This window comes from Drosophila melanogaster, chromosome 3R (genome assembly GCF_000001215.4).
Source record: "Drosophila melanogaster chromosome 3R".
In the NCBI taxonomy this organism is placed as follows: domain Eukaryota; kingdom Metazoa; phylum Arthropoda; class Insecta; order Diptera; family Drosophilidae; genus Drosophila; species Drosophila melanogaster.
Window position 1 is genome coordinate 6,877,179 of NT_033777.3, and position 19,027 is coordinate 6,896,205.

The following is a 19,027-nucleotide window of genomic DNA, read 5'->3' on the forward strand; positions in this document are numbered from 1 at the left end:
TGTTTGAGTGACAGCTCGTTCTGAAGGAAGCTTTGATGTGGAACCCGTGGCAACCGTTTAAGATATAATTAACTGTGTGCACACCGAAATTGGCAAAGAATAAATGAAATCGAAATCTGTTTTCAATATTCAAATGCCCCGGGCGAATGCTAAACAAATGACAAACACAATTCCCCATTATGTGGAAAATGTGTTAACAGAGAAATCAGGGGATTGACAAAAAAAGGAGAAAAAAAAAAAAAAAAAAAAACAGAGAGCCCAAACAAATGACGGTCGAACGATGGGAAGAATCAAAACTTTGCCCACTGACAAACCACTCAACTCATTGACATTGAAAGCAACAACGACCAAACATAACCAGCTCACACAGAAATTAGATTAATTTGGGTAATTTGAAGTTTCGTTGTAATGAGTTTGGTCAGTCATTTGGCTTTGACATTTCGTTCATTTGGCTTTGTTGTCTTTATTTTCATCGCCCGCGACTTTGTCAACGATTTTCCTATCCCCCGCCCAGTAAAAATACATCAGTAGAGCCAACTCGACCCAAAGTTTTATTCATCTAAAAATTTTTGTCATAGCTCTGCCTTGGATGGTGCTGCTTTTTATTTATTGGTCTGCCCGAAATGTTGGAGTTTCCCATTTTTTGAGTGCTCGAGCGACATCAGTTCCGCATTCAGGGATTCCGATTCCAATTCTCGACTGCAGTTGCATCTCCATCTACGGGATCTCTGGGGAGACGGGGGTCAGGATTTTCGGCGGGGAGGAACGAACGTGTTTCTTATTATTTTTCGCTGATTAATCGATTGTCGGCTGCGTGTCGCTGGGTCTCCCTGCCTCCATATGTCATCCCGACTGCAGCGCCCAGTGATTCAGACACTTGTCACTGGAGAAATGTAAACATGAAATGCATTTATGTAGAAATGTGAAAAAATATCTGCGCGAAATACAAACATCCCCCGTCATCTGGGGGAGGATGCAAAGTTGCTGTGGGTAAAAAATGGTATGACATGGCGCGTCTCAGTTGAGAGACTCGCTCGGATTGGATTAGGGTAGAAAAGGAAATCTTTAATATTACGGAATATTTTCAGAGAAAATAAAGTATGCTTAGTTGAAAAATGTATGTAAACATAAATAACATAACATAATTTTTCACATAAATTTCATAAGCATTTTAGTTTGTTTAAATTTAGTTAAATTTTCTGATTCCTAGATATAAAAAAAATTAACTAACTATACGAAAAAATCTTGTGAATTAAAAAAGGCTAATTGTTTTGATTACGAGATATTTCACATCAAATAGTACACATTACCGTGCTATTTTATTTCCCTTGGCAGGTGAAAGCAAAAGCTTGAAATTGAGAAAATAAAGGCGAAATACGCAGCAATTCCCAAACGTTACATTTTCAGCCAGGAGCAGGCCCGCAATTTATGCCGCATGGATTGGATTTATTTTGGAGCCCTTGGCATTGGCCGGCTCATTGTTTTCCGAGTGGCGTGGCCCCGGTTCGCAGCTCCCAATTCCTGGTTCCCAGTCCAGTTCCTTCTCCGTACTCTCCTCCTCCTGTTGCCTCTATGGAGCAAATACCGACTCCCTCGGCTTCAGATCCCGGCTGCTGGCTCGGTCTTCTGGGCTGCTTTTGATGATGATGGCATTTCCTTTGGTAGTTGCGTACGTCATAGATTAATGGCAGCAATCCATCAAAATCACTCGATGGACACGACGAACAGCCGAAAATTCGGAAGAAGCAGCCAGTCCGTCCAGCAGCTCTGCAGGAGCAAGTGAGACGGATAATAGGGGAGAAAGAGAAGGGGATGGGTTGCCAGCTTGCCAGTCAAAAAAGGCACACAATTTGGGTTTTTGTTTACTGCGTTCTTTGTACTTTTATTCTTCCCAACTCCCTGACTTTATTGTGCATTTTTTATTAGGCTTTCCGACCACCAAAGCTCATATTGGCATTAAGGATCGATAGGCATGTTTTTTTTTTTTTTTAAATTGAAAAATAAACAACATCAATTTTAACTAAAGGTTTGGATTACAAAGTTTCACATCCATGACTCGTTTATAGTCTCTGCAATTATTCAAGTATTTTAAAGAGTTTCTTAATTCATTATGTACATATATGCAAATTTATGAACAAATCGGAAGATATTGGTAAATTGCGAGATTTCATAATTGATATAGTAGCGCTCAGTAAAATAGTACGACTGATTATTGACTGACCCTTTTAGATTTGAATTAATGGCGTCAAAGTGCATCGCCCAGGCAGACTCCGTGATCAATCAATTGCCGGAAGAGCTGGCATCTCGCGGCAAGGTCCAATGACAGCGCTTCTATGAATAGATCTCGGATCCGAGACCATCGCCAACACACTTACCAACAAGATCGAGGTGGCACACCACTTAGCATAAATCCGGCATTGGTGCTAAGGCATCGACATACCCAGAAGATACTTGAGATCCGCCATGGTAGAGGAGAACATCGGGAAAGTGGGAAATTTTGGGGGAGCACTGTCGTTTGCTTGCCACGTTCAATTAACAACAAAAGTGTGACTGCGACACGTCCTCGGTGCTCAAAGCGATCTCAGTGCACCTCCGCCTCTTTATTCCCAAACATCTGTGAGTTTTATTTAAAACTCTTGTCTCCTGGTCGACGGCAGTATCGGAAACTGATTAATAACCATTGTCGGGCCCGGTCGGCATTCCCAAAGTGTGAGTTCATGTTCCCCGATCTCAGTTCACCTCCTGAGGGCGAAGATCTTGTTCCGCTCTGTGTACTGTGTCTCGATCTGTGAGGGGTTTCGGTTTCTCATTAGGCAGCTTCCCACCAAAACACGATATGGGAAGTTATTGGAATATATACATGAGTGGGGAACCATATTATTTGAATAAAAATCTGAGTACCCATTCGTTGTTGTATCTTAGAATTTGTATTGTTAGTCGAAGTTTTTCAATTTTTACCTCAGTTAATGGCAATCATATTCCAATTAAACTTGATTTTCAAAGTATTAAGTGTCAACAACCCCAACATACTTACAATAAATTAAACAACACTTTCAAAATTTTTGATCAGTTTTTCCATTATATGTTTTCAGAATAGCTCCATATAAGTCTATAATGTTAAATATAGATAAAGTATTGTACTAAACAGAAACATTTTCAATAAATCAAGAAAGGTTGCTCAGAACAGGGCGTTCGTTCCAGAGATTTATACACATATAATTCAAGCTCATGAATACCATTTAATTGTTTTTTAAGTGCCGCACAAATTACATAATCACGTCTGAGGAAAGCCAAGGGCCTTGGAGTCGGATTCAGAGTCGAATTCAGAATTGGCTGGCTCCTTTTTGGGTATTGGCATGTTTTTCTGCGCTGCCCCCTTGCGATTATTCCTCTATTTTGGTTGATTAATGCTTTTATCACCGCATCGAGTTCATTCAGTGCCGGCAGCGCTTAATCTGAATGCCATCGTCAACTGATGGCAGGGCATTAGTTTTCCCGTGCCGTCCAGGATGGGCAGGGGAATCATCTGGGGCTTGCCAGCGGAAGTTTCATTACAGTCGCCCAAAGAAGGAAATGAAACGAATGCTCGCTCCTGCAAAGCGCTGAAATCGATGCGTATCTCGAGCGATGATTTGCGGTGTGTGTGAGTTGAAAGTTTGTGAAAACCATAAAACAATTAGCACTTGATTATTATTCGGGGAGCGATGACTGGACGAAAGTTTGGCAACTTCGCTTAAGTGCCGACACGGGTGACATCGACTTAATTTGCTTGCCAGCTCTTCTGAAAACTATTTCACTGCAATCTAAAAACAGATTTAGACTTTGCGCTGTCAGCAGCAGAAAATGCAGAAGAGCAGCTGAGATTTTGGGGAGTTAGGGGATGCAAATTTCTGCGCAGCAAGATGGATGCAAGCATTAATTTATCAAAAATTTCCACACCCTTAGAAGTGTTTTTCCGCGTCGCCTTTGTTCCTTCTAATAAACTTAAGTGCAACTTGCAAGCCGGCGACAAAAGACGCCAAGACAAAAGCGGCGAGAATAAAAAATTAACGTCAAACAAAGAAAATCCACCATTATTATGTGCCACGCACACACACACACAAATGCGAATGGGAGAAATGCGGTTTACATTGCTTTACTGGGGCGGATCAAAAAGTTTGTGATATAGGTATATATCAAATTGTTCGATTTATTTTTGAAACCTTGCTTGAATTCAAAGTTAACAAAAAACATATAAAATTTAACTCTCAAATGCTAACATAAGGCGACATTAATTTTACAATGGTACATTTTTTATTTTATTTTGGCGTTATTGGTTTCCCGGTTCTTATTTGGTAACTCCTAAAACCACCCAAGAAAGAACAAAGCGTGAAAAAATCCGCTTTTCATCCCCACAAGGATATTCTTTTCGAGAAACCATAGTTCTCTGTTACTTTTTTTCTCCGGGAAAACAAGGGTGGCATGATGGACAGACGTCGACGTTTTTCATCAGCGGTCGTCATCTTGTGTAATCGTCAGACGGCGACATGTACACCGCGAATAAAATGTGGCCTTTTTACTTTTCCTAATAGATATTCATCTAAGAGGACAAATGCTACTGGATAAAATGTTTAGTTTTATTTGATATTTGAAACCCGAATAAATATCTATGGAAAATAAACATTTGAAAGGCCGTTATTTCTAAACAGAATAAATGAACTATTCATGCTTACGATATATTTTTTTTCGGTGCACACGGCTTCTGCGGATACTCACGCACTCACAGTGGTGCGTATGGCGGCCATTGGCATGGCATCATGGTGGTGCCATGATGGTGGTGCCGTTGCGATGGTGGTGGCAGTTGTGCGTATTTTTGTGTCACATTCCAATCTATATCAATCTTGTGTTTGCAATGACGGATGGCATTTGTCAATGTCAGACATTTTCGTTTTCCATTCGAGCCTCTAAATGGCAGACGGGCAGAAAGGCAAAAAGCCGGAACAGGAACGCGGGCTGGGTCCTGTGTTCTGTATCCTGTTCAGATATTCCGGGGGCCTTGAAGTCACTCAGCCACTTGCCAAAGTAGTCGCCCACGACCACTACACCACCCACACCGCCCACTTAAACGCCCTCGACGCATGAGTTTGACGAATCTGATGTCAAATATTTTCCTTTGTTCCCTTCCACATTTTTTTATGAAAAGCATTTTCTGAGAATTAGAATTGGCTTCCCTGGGTGCGTCCCCGAAGCAATGGGGTAATACATTGATCTTGGGGGTTGTTGGTTTGCTCCCCTCTTCCCTGAACTAAGTGTCTTTGCGAATCAGCGTGTTTGTACCGGAAATCAGTAAATGTGTTTGCATTAATTGTTTTCGATTCACAAATATTTGCATTCTTATGGAGATTCCAACTCTTGTAGTTGGGGAACGTATTCAGAAAAAATAAAATATTAAGATAGGGGTTGAAAGTAGTAGAAATTAGAAACTAAATAGTATGTATTACATGTAACCATAAATTATCAAATGGCATACTGAAAAAACAAACAAAAACAACCATAAAATAATACCTTACTCTCCGCAGTATAGCATGGTATTTTTTGTCCTCAACGAACACAACTCTCGTGTAGATTTTATCCCAACGAAATCTTTATTACACGTCACCTCTTGAAAGGAGTTACTCGCAACTAATTGGAAAACCATTAATCACAGTGCTAAATGTTTAATTTAGCAGGTCGGGCGGGACAGTCGCCGTCAAAACAAACACTCGACATCATTCAACATTAAGTAATGATAAACCAAGACCTGCGTGTCCCTATAAAATATGAAGAACAACTGAAACAATGATGAGGTTGAGCAGAGTAAACAGAATTCACCCGCCAATGTGTCAGCAAGCAAAAGGAAAAATTCCAAACCAAACGAAACCAAACCAAAACCAAAACCAAAATAAAGCGAGCCGAGGAGCCGCCGTTTTGTTGAACATCATTAATTACAAAATACAACGAGCGGAGTGGTCAGAATTAATGAATGCTTATGAGATGCCACTGCAAAGATGTGCTAAACGCACGTCCAGCCCAGTAAATACGGTTCCAGTTCGGTTCAGACCCACTCCAAGGATCCGTTTCGATCCGTGGGCAGTCGGTCGCATCGGAAATTAATGGACTCGCCCGAAATTAAAACCGAAAAACAAAACCGAAATGCATAAACAATTGAAAAGTGTGTCGACGCACGACTAAATAATTGGGTGGGTTATAGAACTCCCATATCGAGGTACCGTGTTGTCTGCCTCGTTAGAGACTTTCTGTATCCTTTAACAGCACTTTTGTAGACTCCATGTCGACTTTGCGTTTGTTTGATCACTTCGAGTGGAGCGCAGTGGGCAAGTGGAAGCGGAGTTGGGTGATTGATGAAGCCCAAACGTGAATTTCACACCCAGCCCGATATCGCATACAAATCGAATTAAAGACAGAGCCCAACGATGCCTAATTAATTTCCACCAAATATTGATAAATGACTCGCCGGCCAGCAGCAATGCAAATCTACAACCGAAGAAACAGCACAGTTCTTACCACACTTAAATAGATGTTTATAATATTGGACTAACTATTTTAAGCTGGAAACTAATCCACTTTAGGTACTTGTATTTTTGATCCGCAATAAATAAAACCACTCTATAGAATGGATAAAGATTATTCACGTATTATTTTAGCTAAGCAATAACTTTTGATACTTCGGTGTATTGATACTACAGTACTATAAATCTGTCTATATAGTTTCTTCCCATATTCGCCTTCGATGATATCTAAATCGAATTGATTTGTCCAATTCTTCTTTCCGAATCGAAAGTTCTCTTTTTTTTTTTGGTCTGTCTCAGCTTGGTTTCGCCGAGTGTTGCCGGATCGAGAGCCTATAAATAGAAGGCTCTGATAAATGATGTGCCGAAGAACGGCTTCAAGTGACGGGGGCAATTACGCGAGGAGCCAGCTGAGGCCCAAATGACAGGTCGATTGAGTTAACGTTAACGCTAAACGCTAACGCCTGCTGCCTTGGGAGCCAAGTGGATGAGCCAAAGGGAGGAGTTGCTGCTGCGGCTACCAGCTAAATCTGTGGCTATTTCTGTAGCAGCGCTCGCCTCGATCGGCCCACGATCGATCGCCAATCATTAATAATCCATTGGAACAAGGTCTTATGGCAGCAGCAGTCTTTCGTGGAGTAACTCCGACCAGGGCCAAACAGGTGTGTCTGGCCCCTGTTCCACTTTTCCCCGCAACTCTCTGCTGTCCGGGGATCGTGGGCTTTCGAAATCGATCATCGTCACGCCGCCGCTCCAGTCGATTAAAGTGAGCGAATTTTCATTACCAGAATTCATTTATTTCGCTCAGGAAAATTATAATTAAATATCCCGTTGATTGTGTTGGCTGATCGGTTTATGTTTTCGTTATTCGGCTTCCAATTTAGTGGTTTCGCTACAAAAAGAGTGGGCTAGAACGGTCAGGAAGGCCAGGACCACACACACGCATATTAATAGAGATTGTTTGGTGGAATGAGAATGAGTGGAATGTGAAATTGAAATACCCAAGATAATTTTAAAACTCGAGGGTGTGTAATTTAAAAATGGTATTACAACCTAAAAATAGGCTGCCATTTTCTTTCCAACGCCGGTTAGAGTAATGTGAATATAAAGTATCCAAAATTTACTCGCTTCCTTTGTTGTGAGAACTGTATTTATAAATATATAAATTCCTTTTTATCATTCAAAAAACAAAATAAAAAAATTAAATAAATGTTATCAATTGGTAGGATCTTGTTTCTCTTCACAATATATAAAACTTTAACAAATCTGGCAATGTGCCTTTAAAACCACATGAAATCGGTTAAATTCTTTTTTAGCCTTAAATCTATAAACTAAGCAAAGCAAACAAACTAAAATTGTAAAATTGTCTGAAAAGTAGATTTCTAACAACTATTTGTTAGATGTTAAGGTATTTGCTTAACTTAAACTTACAGTCGGTGTAGAGAGAGTCCTGGACAGTACCGATTGAAGCGGCGATGAGATGGAAACTGATCTACTGCTTTCGCCACATCCCATTTCCATTACCATTTGGCGTATCTAGACCCATTCGCATCTGGCCCGTCAAAGTCAAAAGTCATAGGCCATAAATCACAGGCAGACAGTGGGCCACAAAGGATAAAGTCAAAACACAAAACAAACAGACATCCAATATCCTGACCACGCGGTGAAAGGATGTTTGCAGAGTGAAGTTTTATGACGGTCAGTGTCCTTCAACAATTGACGTTTTGAAGGACATATACTACCTTAGAGAAGGATTACAAAGGATTGCCGAACCAGCGAATGGGCAATATTTGCATATCAATTCGCCACGCATCCCGGAAATGTCAAGGACATACCATTCGAACACAATGGGTGAAATGGGTGAGAGTAAGTCGGGTCGTAAGGGTGTCAAAGGTTAAGGGTAGGCTCTGCGAAAGGAGAGCGGTCCCATAAATCGGACTGCTGCAATTGAAGGACATGTGTTGACGGGGTTTTCTAGTTGCGTTTTAGGTTCCTTTATGCCTACACTAAGATAAATTGGCCGCAATTTGGTCATTGTATTTGGGCCATGCACCGACTGTTAATGCAAATGGGAGAGGGTTGGGGTTGGGGAAACTTACCTTCGTACCGTATAAAACGGTTGCACATTTGCATAATAATGGTAATTATCAATATATATTCATTAGTGTGAGACTGATGATTAAATTTAATTCGTTTTTAATTAGCCCCATAACAATTACGCTCGACCAGTTTCGAAGGCAACAAGTTGTTCCATTGTATTTTGAAATGCATACATTTACATATAATTTTCGGACAGCTAAATAAAAAATGTTTAAAGAATTAAAAATGGTGAATGTGAGATAAATTTTAAAATTCATTTGAGCTGTAAGTAAAATTGTTTAAGCTTAATGCATATACACAATTTTATTATTTAATTTCAAAGCACATGAAATGAAAAATGCCCATCGCCATTATCTCGCTTATCTAACCAACTCAGTAGCCTTTGTCATAGGCCACCGGGTAACATTTTGGATTTATTCGTTCTCTTCTTCGATTCAGTAGACTATTTAGACTTTATGCAAATCACACGGATTTGTTTCGTAATTAAATTTTAAACGAAGCAATCGGAGAAGAGACAGAGAACCCAAATCAGCCATTGACCTCATGCAGCTGGGAAATCGTTGGAAAAACAGGTTTTCCAACTCATTTGAGTTTGGTCAGTCCGCCGTACAGGCGATAAATTTCTACCTGTCAATAGATGAGCGCTACTTTAATGGCATCCCAAAGATAAACCAGGAGAGGCCTTTGATTGTGTGGGCCCCTGCTTTCTACCATCTCCCTTTCCAAAATGGCTGACCTGGGAATGTTGAATGCACTGCCGACCGCCACTTAAAAGGCAGTTTTCCATAATCGGTCGAATTATTTAGCAACAAAAAATAAAAATTACTCGGCGAATTAGGGCCAAAAACACGCACTAAATGGGGAGTGGACTGGAGTGTTGCCTGTACAGTGGGTAATGGCTGTGTCAACAGCAACCGGACTGCTCCAAGACTGCCGATGAAGTCATTAAAATTTCACCCTTATTATGGCTTTTAAATTGATTGCAAAATGAGCTGGAGAGAGGAGGCTCGCCGATGAAACGTCTTCATTAAACATGCATCAAATTTACGATTAAGTAAAAAGTGCACGCACATTTTCCGTATGAAATAATCAACCTGCCTTCCTTTATTTTTCCCTTTTTCTGGCTCTGCGGAAGGTGCAAGGAAGCAATTTCCCGTAATTGCCACCATTCTTGTTAATCACGCTTGTATAGAACATACACGTATGAGAGGAAGGCAGCACATCCAGAAGCCGGGGCATCCAAGTGCAACAGGCTAAATCGTTTTCTCTCCGCTGCCTTCTAAATTCGCGATTAAATATTTATGAGCTGCTCAGAATGCACACACCTGTACTCAGGCGGGTTATTTCTGTTTCGGGTGGAGCTCCGACAGACAGACTAAGAACCATAATTAGGGTCCTGATCGGGAAGATCGCCATACTTCCGTTACACGACTCAAATCGAACGCTTTAGCAGCTCCAAATAGTATGAAATTATTCTAAAGTGGGCCATCAAAAAATCACTGATGCGCCATTTATGTTTTTACGCCAAAAATATCTTATAAAAACGAACCAAAATGCTTTAAAATGTTTTACATTCTGTTCAAATCATTTTATTATAGCCGTATACTTATTTTAAACCTGATTGCTGCCAGAGAAGTAGAGCACATATTATTTAACTCAATTTATATAGCTCACATGTTATTGGGAATATTGCCGTTCAAAACATGTAGCTGCAATGGACAAAAAACAGAAAATGCATATTTTAGAGTAAATGGAAGTTTAGTCAAATTGGAAGATGTTTTGCCTTGAGTGCAATATCCAAAAAAAAAAAAAAAATGTTGTTTCCTCTTATTCAATTCATTCATCAAGTTCATACTTCGACTTTTACCACAATTTGTCCATATGCAGGCACATAATCAAGCGACTTCCTTTGGTGGCGCTCAAAAGCGTTGCTATTAATTACTCTAATCAAGAGATTCCTTTTTCTTTGGCTAATCCCCGTTTTGGCCTGGCTTCGACTTTTGCATTCGCAATTTCACACCATAATTTGCCACAATTAACGAACGATCAGCAATTAAAGTTGCATTACCAGCGACGGGCTTCGAGTTTCGAGCGGCACCTGCGGATTGGCTGGACGTGGATGGATAATGAATTCCATGCCACGTCCGATTCATCAGCTGTCTGGCCATATATGTGGTGGGTCGTGATTGCCTCTGATTGCTGCTGCAGCATCAAAAACGAGTTAAGGCCACCGCCGAGTATTCGGTGGACTTTTCGCAGTTTCTAATGATGATGATGGGGCCGATGGCCTCGTCGGATGTCCTCAAACTGGCAGTTCACCAAATGACTGAGTGGAGGTCAAATTGACGTCCATTCGGACTAAAGATCAGGTTATCTAAAAGCTAGGACAATGCTGAGACATCTAGCATGACTTGTAATTAAGTGTGAAGAAAACACTAGAAATTCAATTGGAATTTTCGAAACAAGCTTTTAGCTGATATGAACTTTTCAACTATATTATTAAGGTTGCAACGCTTTTATTTAGTTATATTTGTATTATTATATAAATTAATTAATTATATTTAGTTATAAAGTTTTCTTTTTATTTAATAAACTTCTGTTTAAAATTCTGCTTTATAATAGGCACGGACTGTGGTGTAATTTGTAAAATATAAATGTTTTAGTTCAGTGATTTAATTCTGTATGTGTCTTACCTCGCATAGATGTCTTAGCAATTTAAAGACTTAGTTTACGTTTAGTTTTCTCAACTCGGCAACCACATGTTGCTGTACCCACTTAGCATATTAAAAAGTGAGCTAACCCCGCAGCAAATCTCGCAACTCCTTCGCAGGCAGCTAAGATTTATGGAATTTAATTTCCTTAGCTGCCTTTCCTGCCCGGCCAGCCGTGGAAAGTGGAGCCTTGTGGGGTTCTGTGGGATTTTGCGAGGGTGTCAGCAGTGTAAACAAGGATGCAACGGATGCGTGGCCATGTGAAGAGTGACACGTAATATTCGCCACAACCACAGGCTGCTGATTTTTTTGCCTTTGCTGCTGCTGTCGGCACATCTGCAGTCGGCGCGCATGGAAGAGCGATGAAAACGGAAAATGAGGAATGACACCGCAAGCAGGACGACCCAATAACATTAGCCCAACGGCAGTAGCAATATAGCCAACTGTTACCTAGGCACAGGATCTTGGTAGGGGTTGGCCCTAGCCAGGACACAGTGAAAGTGAAAGTGAAAGTGCGCCTAGTCAGGTCGCGATGGCAGGCAAATTTCATGCACCATTGCGTGACAGGCAGCGACTCAGCGTGGGAGGGGTAAAGTGTGCCTGGAAGCGGCGGGGCATCAACACTGTCGAAAACTGGGATATTGAAGATGAATTAAATGATTGTGAAAAGTTTTAAAGGTATAAGTTGATAAACACTAGAGATTTGATCTTTGCTTACATAAGTAAGTTCCCAAGTTTATCCCAAACGGTACAATTCAATTAAATCAATATTCCGAATGCGACTGTACGCCTTTTAATGAAATAAGAAATATTTGTTTTATTTTTAATGAATATTTATATTCTGGTTAAAAAAAATATTTAATTTTGGGAAGTGGAAATTCAAAACTCCAGTCTTTGTCCTTGCTGCGGTCCTCTCCTCGTTAATGCCACACACAAAAAGGGGAAGAGTCACACGGTGGAAGGAAGGGCACGGCAAGGCGGAGCTGGCGAATAATATATGAGTGCACTCACTCAAACTGACTAAATTCCCTGTCCCACTCGCCTGGTTTTCTTCAGGTTCCCCGCCCTAACATCACAGCCCCACCGAAAAACCGAACTGAACTGAACGGAACCGAACCGAAAAATGTTTGCTCTTGATCGATTGCCGTTGAACCGTAGCGGAGGCAACGCACGCGTAACAAATGCAATCCTCCTTAAAAGCAGAAATGTGTCACACGTTGGCGATACACTCCGCCCACGGAAGTCCCCTGGCTCAAAGGGCCCCCAATAATGGCTGAATCCTTTCTGTGCAACTCCTCGACTCCGCCACCCTTTCCTAGATTTTTTTTTGCCCCCATTGTCGCCGTTGTTGCTGTTGTGTACTGGCAGATCCTTTTGTTGCCTTTTTACTATAAACTTTTTGTTCTCTGCTTTTGTTCCAGAAGCTTTCTCCTCAGCTTCTTCTGGTTCTGCAGAAAACAAAGATAAATTGGTTAATTTCCCCCGCTCCACACAGTCAGACATCGCTCCCGCGGATGCTATCTCCCTTACTCTGGTAATGGACTTGACTGAGCTTACGCATTATTCTATTTCCCTGGATATTTTTTTAGTTTTTCCCGACTTTGTCCCCTATTTTTGGACGCTTGGAAAGGACACTGAATTGTTGGCCCATCGTAATTTTAACCAGGTAGAAGCTTAGCGCGATACTCTTTATTTAGGTTGTGTTTATAGGAGAAAATATAGTATATCTTTAAAATATTTCTGGTTTCAATATGATAATTTAATGTAAACCATTCAAATTGAGTTAAATATTCGAAAGTGTTTTCTTTAAATTTCTTAAAATAGGTTTTAAAAAGTGAACATCACTATAAGCTCGTATAATACACTCTAAACAACTTGCAAACCATTTCCTATAACATTATTTGAAAATAACACATTTCCCCTATTCCTGTTTTAATTATAATGCATTGACTCTTAAATTAAAAGTCAATGTCGTATCACACAGGCGGATACTTATCAATGAGGTGCAAGTTGCGAGATGAATTACAATCCATAATCGTTGCCAGTTACGATGGCAATCCGTCACTCACATTCGAGAAAACGGTAGAACAAGTTGAGGAAAAGCGGAGAGCTTTATCGTGGTCAATGGTCAGGGGTGTAATATGGGTATCTCTTCAAATAGAATTCTCAAGCACCTCGATGTACTGTACTCCCCTATCCCTATCCATAAATGAAGACTTTCCGAAATCAGCTACCGTTGGATTTCCTGGTTCTTGCATGTGAATCCCCACAAGAACTCCTTGATCCGACGTCCCACCTCCTAGAACAAAAAGAGGGCAAGGAAAAACACAGAAAGCGAAACGAAAACTAAAATACGGCTGCATCATTAAATTTAATATGATACTCATTTAATGAAATTGTTGCCGATTTGTTTTGAAAATACACGCGCTCACTTCGCTCTCCCGTGTTTTCCCTTTTCCCCAGGAAGCCCCTCAGCTCCTTTGAGTTTGACGCCTCCTCCGAAGAAATACTGTGAGGGCGGTGAGCTTGTGCCCCTTTCCCACCACACTTAAAGGCCAGGCTTTGGCATCAGAAACAGTTTCAGTTTTTGTTTCGGTTCTACTCTCGTGCCAAATGCGAGCGGCGTTTGGGGGGGGGGGGGGGGGGGGGCTGAGAGAGTGCAATATTGCGAACATGGCCCGATAATGACGACAACGTCATAGCCATTGATGCCGACGTGGGTTCGAGAGGAAATATGCACTGGCCGCAGGCTGGGGACGGGTGCAAAGGCTAAAGGGATAGGTACACCGCCAGTAAGAAATGCCACAAGAATGCATTCCCTTTTTCTTACTGAAAGTGGAAAATTCTAATTTAGGTTCAGATTATTAAATTAAGAAACTTCGTAAGTGTCTATATGTTGATGAGATACATTTTAAGTTTAACATCCTATCAGAGGAGTAAATTTTAATTGTCGTAGTGCCTGCAGTTCCCCGCACCTATTCCCATTTTTTTTAATCCTCAAAAACTTTCAATCGCGGTAAATTTAACTTTTAGGGAGTTGATATAATATATATTTTTCAATTTGAATAATTATAATTATTATGAAAGAATTTAAGAATTGAATAAATGTTTAATACTTGAGTTAATTGTTAATGTTATGAACGTTTTTCCGAGCAAAACGGGTTTCTTTCAGTGCGTTTTGGGATCGTAGTTAGTGGCAAAAATCATTCTAATGACAGCAAAACGCAAAAAGCTCTGAAAGTGTTAAGTGGCTGCTCATTAAACTTTATGTACTGCCTTGCTCTCCGCCGGCTGTTCGGTTTGGTTTGGATCCGTTCAGCTCGGTCCGCTCCTGTCCCGCTCCTCGATTGTGTGATTGTATGTGGGGAGGAGGCTGGTACTCGGGGATGGGTCTTAAACGATTGCCCGACCAGCGTCATTAGCACTTTTAACCGCATATTAAATTTAGTAAAGCCTTGAATAATGGGTTCGCACATCATTTTTGTGCATTTGACCAGCTCCAAGTTCCGGCTTCCGTATCCGAATCGGTATCTGGTGCTACCAGCTAACGCAAACAGTCTTTCTACCGAAAATCTTATCTTTCAATGAGTCGCAGAGACAAATGACACGTGATTTTATTTGATTTACTTACATCTGCAGCTCAATTTTCAGTTCGGCTTCTGGAGAGTCGAGTATCTCGTTCTCCCGCTTTTTGTCGCTGGCCTTTCTTATGGCCAACAGTTCCAGATACAGTTACAGATACAGTTCCCTGCTTCTTCATTCGGGCCATTATCCGAAATGATTCGATCATTAGCGACGTCGTTCCTGGTCGCAGTCGGAATTGTTGTGTTCTTTTGGCATTACGGGTAATTACTGGAATGTTGTGACAACATTTCCCTGCCTTGTCTTCAAATTACTTAATTTTAATGGCCAGCCATATCGCACAAAAAGATTGAGACATATAGGGAAATGTTGTAGGCGGAAAGCTTTATTTCTTCTTCGTTTTATGAACTCAACAGTTGTTAGCGATAATTGGAATCCAAATCTGAATAAGGTCTTTTCAATGTCTTCCTAAAGGACTTGTATAAAAATTTATTGTAATAATAATATAATAATTTGTTAATTTTAAAAATATATATGCTTATGTAGTTAAGTTCGGCACTTTTATAAATGCGATATTCTACATTTTTAAAATGTATACATTGTTTTAATTTATTATAAAACAATTATTGTTTCTTTTAAATTAATTAATATTATATAAAATGTAATGTATAAAATGCAAGTCCTGTTGTCTGGCAAAAATATTATTTATTTCGAAAATTGAATAATCATTTTTTGTATTATTTTAAAACCAGTGCAATTTTGTGAGCAATGGTTTTATATCAGTTTAATAAGACATTTAAAATATGGAAGCTTAAGTTTAAGTTAAGTACAACTAAAGAAATTTTGATCTGTATTATCATTCATTTTATAAAGATTGTTAAATAATTGTTAATATAATGGAATAAACTCCTTTTTATAATTTCTATAAACAAATTAACATCTGCATTCACTTTATGGTTTTAATTTCCGCTCCGCCGACGGCAAGTGCATCCCGACTCTGTCGAATCGCCGGCAAATGGTTGCCCCTAACCAAATACGTCCCTCTCATACCAGCACTCACACTAGCACGACAGCAGCAAACACAACAATAGGAGCTGTCAAAACGGCGGCCATATTGAAAGTCAGTCAAGTATTTCGAAACTCGGGGGCGGAGCCATCAACGCGCATGCGCATGGGGCAAGTGCTCGTGCGAGCGAGGCGACAAGTGTGTGCGTAGAGTGCGTCGCATGTGGAGCGGCCATGCCACCGTTATTTCTGTATCGCTGTGTTTTTGATGGTGTGGAGTAGAGCGCTTTGCCTTTGGACATCGCATGCGCATCCCACGGCTGAAAAGGAGGAACTGCACAGGTCCGCTCGAGGGTCCGGGATTCTGGTCTGGCAGCGGACTCTCGAAATCGAATTCGAAGTCGAACTTTCGCTGGTGTGGGTGCGCTCTCTCTCAGGTGAATGTCAGTGTATTGGTGGAATGCTGCACTGGTATTGGTGCGATCTCCGAATTTTCGAATTTCGAATGATTTTCGAACTCGACTCAAAACCGGACTTGGATTCGGTTTTCGGTTTGTCCCATAACTGGTTTACTCTGGGCCCAGTTTACCTGCCTTCTATTCGGGTATCTCTGCATCTGTATCCGTATCTTTGCATCTGTGAGTGTGCTAAGTCCAAATGCGACTTCAATTTCCCGGGATAACCACTGCAGTCGGTTAGGCGGTTGCCCGAATCGCTTTTTGGGAGTTCTATTAGGAGCTCATTTGGCTGATTGCCAGCCAGGATGTGTAATGGCTTTTTTTGCACAATTGAATTCGGCAGTGGGAACCAAGCAAATGAAGTTTATTTTCCACTTCTAATTATCAAGCAGTTGCCCTTTCAATGATTTATGGCAATTGATGGATCGAGAGATGGATCGATGGCCGATCGATTGATGGATTGTGTGAACCCGGTCTTCAAGCACTTGTCCGATCGCATCGCATCGCATCGCGCTGTCTTCATTATTAGCTCGAGTGGATTTCTGACATCTTGTTTTGTTTCCTACAAATTCTCAACCGGTCTCAATTTGCTTTTCGTAATTAATGATTTATCTTAGTTTTCTTGAAGTGTTGTCTTAATTCCAGCGAAGTGATTATTGATAGTTTCTCCATGACGCTCAGTCGATCCGAAAGTGTGAGATGTCTCAAGTGTCTTGGTATCCATCTCGGGTTGGCCCTAGGCAAATGGTTCTATTAACAAATGTTGCAGTTTGCTTGTTCGCAGATGGCGGAGGTTACTGGTAGATTAAATATTAAACATTTACATTTTCATTTCTTACCTCTCGTAATTAATCATTAACCTTTATTATGGGTGCTTCGACATTTGACCGATTTTACAAAAAAAGTAATATTTCTTTTCGATCTCCATATGTATATAAGCATTTCTTGTTTTTTTTTTTGTGTTATTATATATCTCTGGAATTGTCTCTGCATAATTCATTTTATAAGACCTTAAAACCTTTGCAAATAAATAAATTTAAAAAAAAATGTATGTATACTGAATAGGAAAAAATTATATCACTTATATTCCTTTCAATAATTTTTTCCGCCTGCTTCTACCACAGCTGTATGATATGGTCCTTAACAATGATATACCGAACTATGATCAGAAACAACGAAGGTTAGTTTTTTTCAATTCATCTGAAAATTATTCCTATATGTTTCTACTTATATACTACCAGCAATAGAAACTTCCAAAAGAAACTTTCAAAACGGATCAAGAATATATATAATTTAAATGGCAGAAAATGACAACCTTGCTGGTTTCTGCCTAGAATTGTAACCTCTACAAGGTAAAAATATACATAATGGGTTCCAATTAAATAATAAAAATACAAAAGTTTTTCGTTATGCGGAATAAAATCCGATTTGAACATAATCTCTTTTAATAAAAAATTTTAACCATTCGACTTACTACATTTTTAAAATAATTGTTAATATAAAATAACTTAACTTAAATCTATCGTTCGGTTCAATGGCTCCATTCTTCTATTTTATAGGAATCAGCAACAAATCGAAATTATTTTTGATATGGTCCCGCAAATTATGTCATCGCACAAGCAGTATTGATAATTTGACAGAAATTACAAAACTGTCCCTCGAAAATATCTTTGTAATAAGCCATTCAACTCATTATCACACCCCATCAAATATGAGACTCACGGCATAAGTATGTGCTCCTTAAGATCTATATATCTACACTCAGTGGACTAGGTAGGATTCATAATGAAATTCTATTTGAGCGCCAAGTAGGAACCATTTTAATTAACTTCAGCAGACCGAAAACCAAATAGGAACTCAAAGTTGGCAAAAATTTGTGGGAATATGCCTCCTCTCGATGTCGCTGATTCGGCCATGGAAATGCAATATTCAAAATCGCATCCGTGAGTCCAAATTGGCAGCTGTTCAAATCGGAGGCTATTTATGTCATCTAGGGATGCGTTCTGATTGCGCCGAACACCTCGACGTGAAAGCTGACATCTCTTCCGCCAGCAGCAATACAAGGATGTCTGCTGGGCATTTTCCAAACTCTAAATTCTGTCTAGATTATTATTCATGTGATTCTGTGACATAAACGTGAGCACATTCACTGAATTTCGCGATTACAAATCGCTGGCGATTACGCCAACAATGAAATTTCAATTTGTATGAGCTCCTGGCTGGCTCAAAGATCGGGTTGAGTCAACCTGAAGTGAGTTTATGCGGGTGGAGCAGCTGCTGATCGTGGTCTTTGGGTCCGGGGCTCAGGTGTCTGGGTTGGTCATTGGTCAGTGCTTTGTTAATGCCACTTGATTAATCGCTTATTATGATGTCAGATTAATAAGATCGTTTCAAAAATGGTTCGCGGCGAATGTCTGAAAAAAAAAACAAATGTTTAATGACATGTACCACGTGAAATTGTAATATCGATTCAGTGCTTACCGTATGACGTAATCAAAAAAATCTCCATTCATGCGATTAGTGTTCAGTAAAAATACCTGGATAAACAGAAAATGATTACTTCAAATACAAAATAATTAAATTTAAAATACTTACCTTCACACTTAGAAGCTCCAGACAAATA

The 19,027-nt window shown here is 40.1% G+C and overlaps 3 long non-coding RNA genes across 3 annotated transcripts; all 3 read right to left on the reverse strand.

Annotated features, from left to right (window-relative positions):
* Nucleotides 1–499: 499 nt before the first annotated feature.
* lncRNA:CR44931 (long non-coding RNA:CR44931) lies at nucleotides 500–8,100 on the reverse strand. Its single transcript, NR_125088.1, has 2 exons — nucleotides 7,980–8,100; nucleotides 500–883 (listed from the first exon to the last, which is right to left on the reverse strand). It is a non-coding gene; the product is annotated as a long non-coding RNA:CR44931 (long non-coding RNA).
* Nucleotides 8,101–15,739: 7,639 nt separating this feature from the next.
* lncRNA:CR45559 (long non-coding RNA:CR45559) lies at nucleotides 15,740–16,284 on the reverse strand. Its single transcript, NR_125089.1, has one exon. It is a non-coding gene; the product is annotated as a long non-coding RNA:CR45559 (long non-coding RNA).
* A 1,715-nt stretch (nucleotides 16,285–17,999) lies between these two features.
* Nucleotides 18,000–18,950, reverse strand: lncRNA:CR44932 (long non-coding RNA:CR44932). The gene is made up of 2 exons (NR_125090.1): nucleotides 18,886–18,950; nucleotides 18,000–18,818 (listed from the first exon to the last, which is right to left on the reverse strand). It is a non-coding gene; the product is annotated as a long non-coding RNA:CR44932 (long non-coding RNA).
* Between the last annotated feature and the right edge of the window lie 77 nt (nucleotides 18,951–19,027).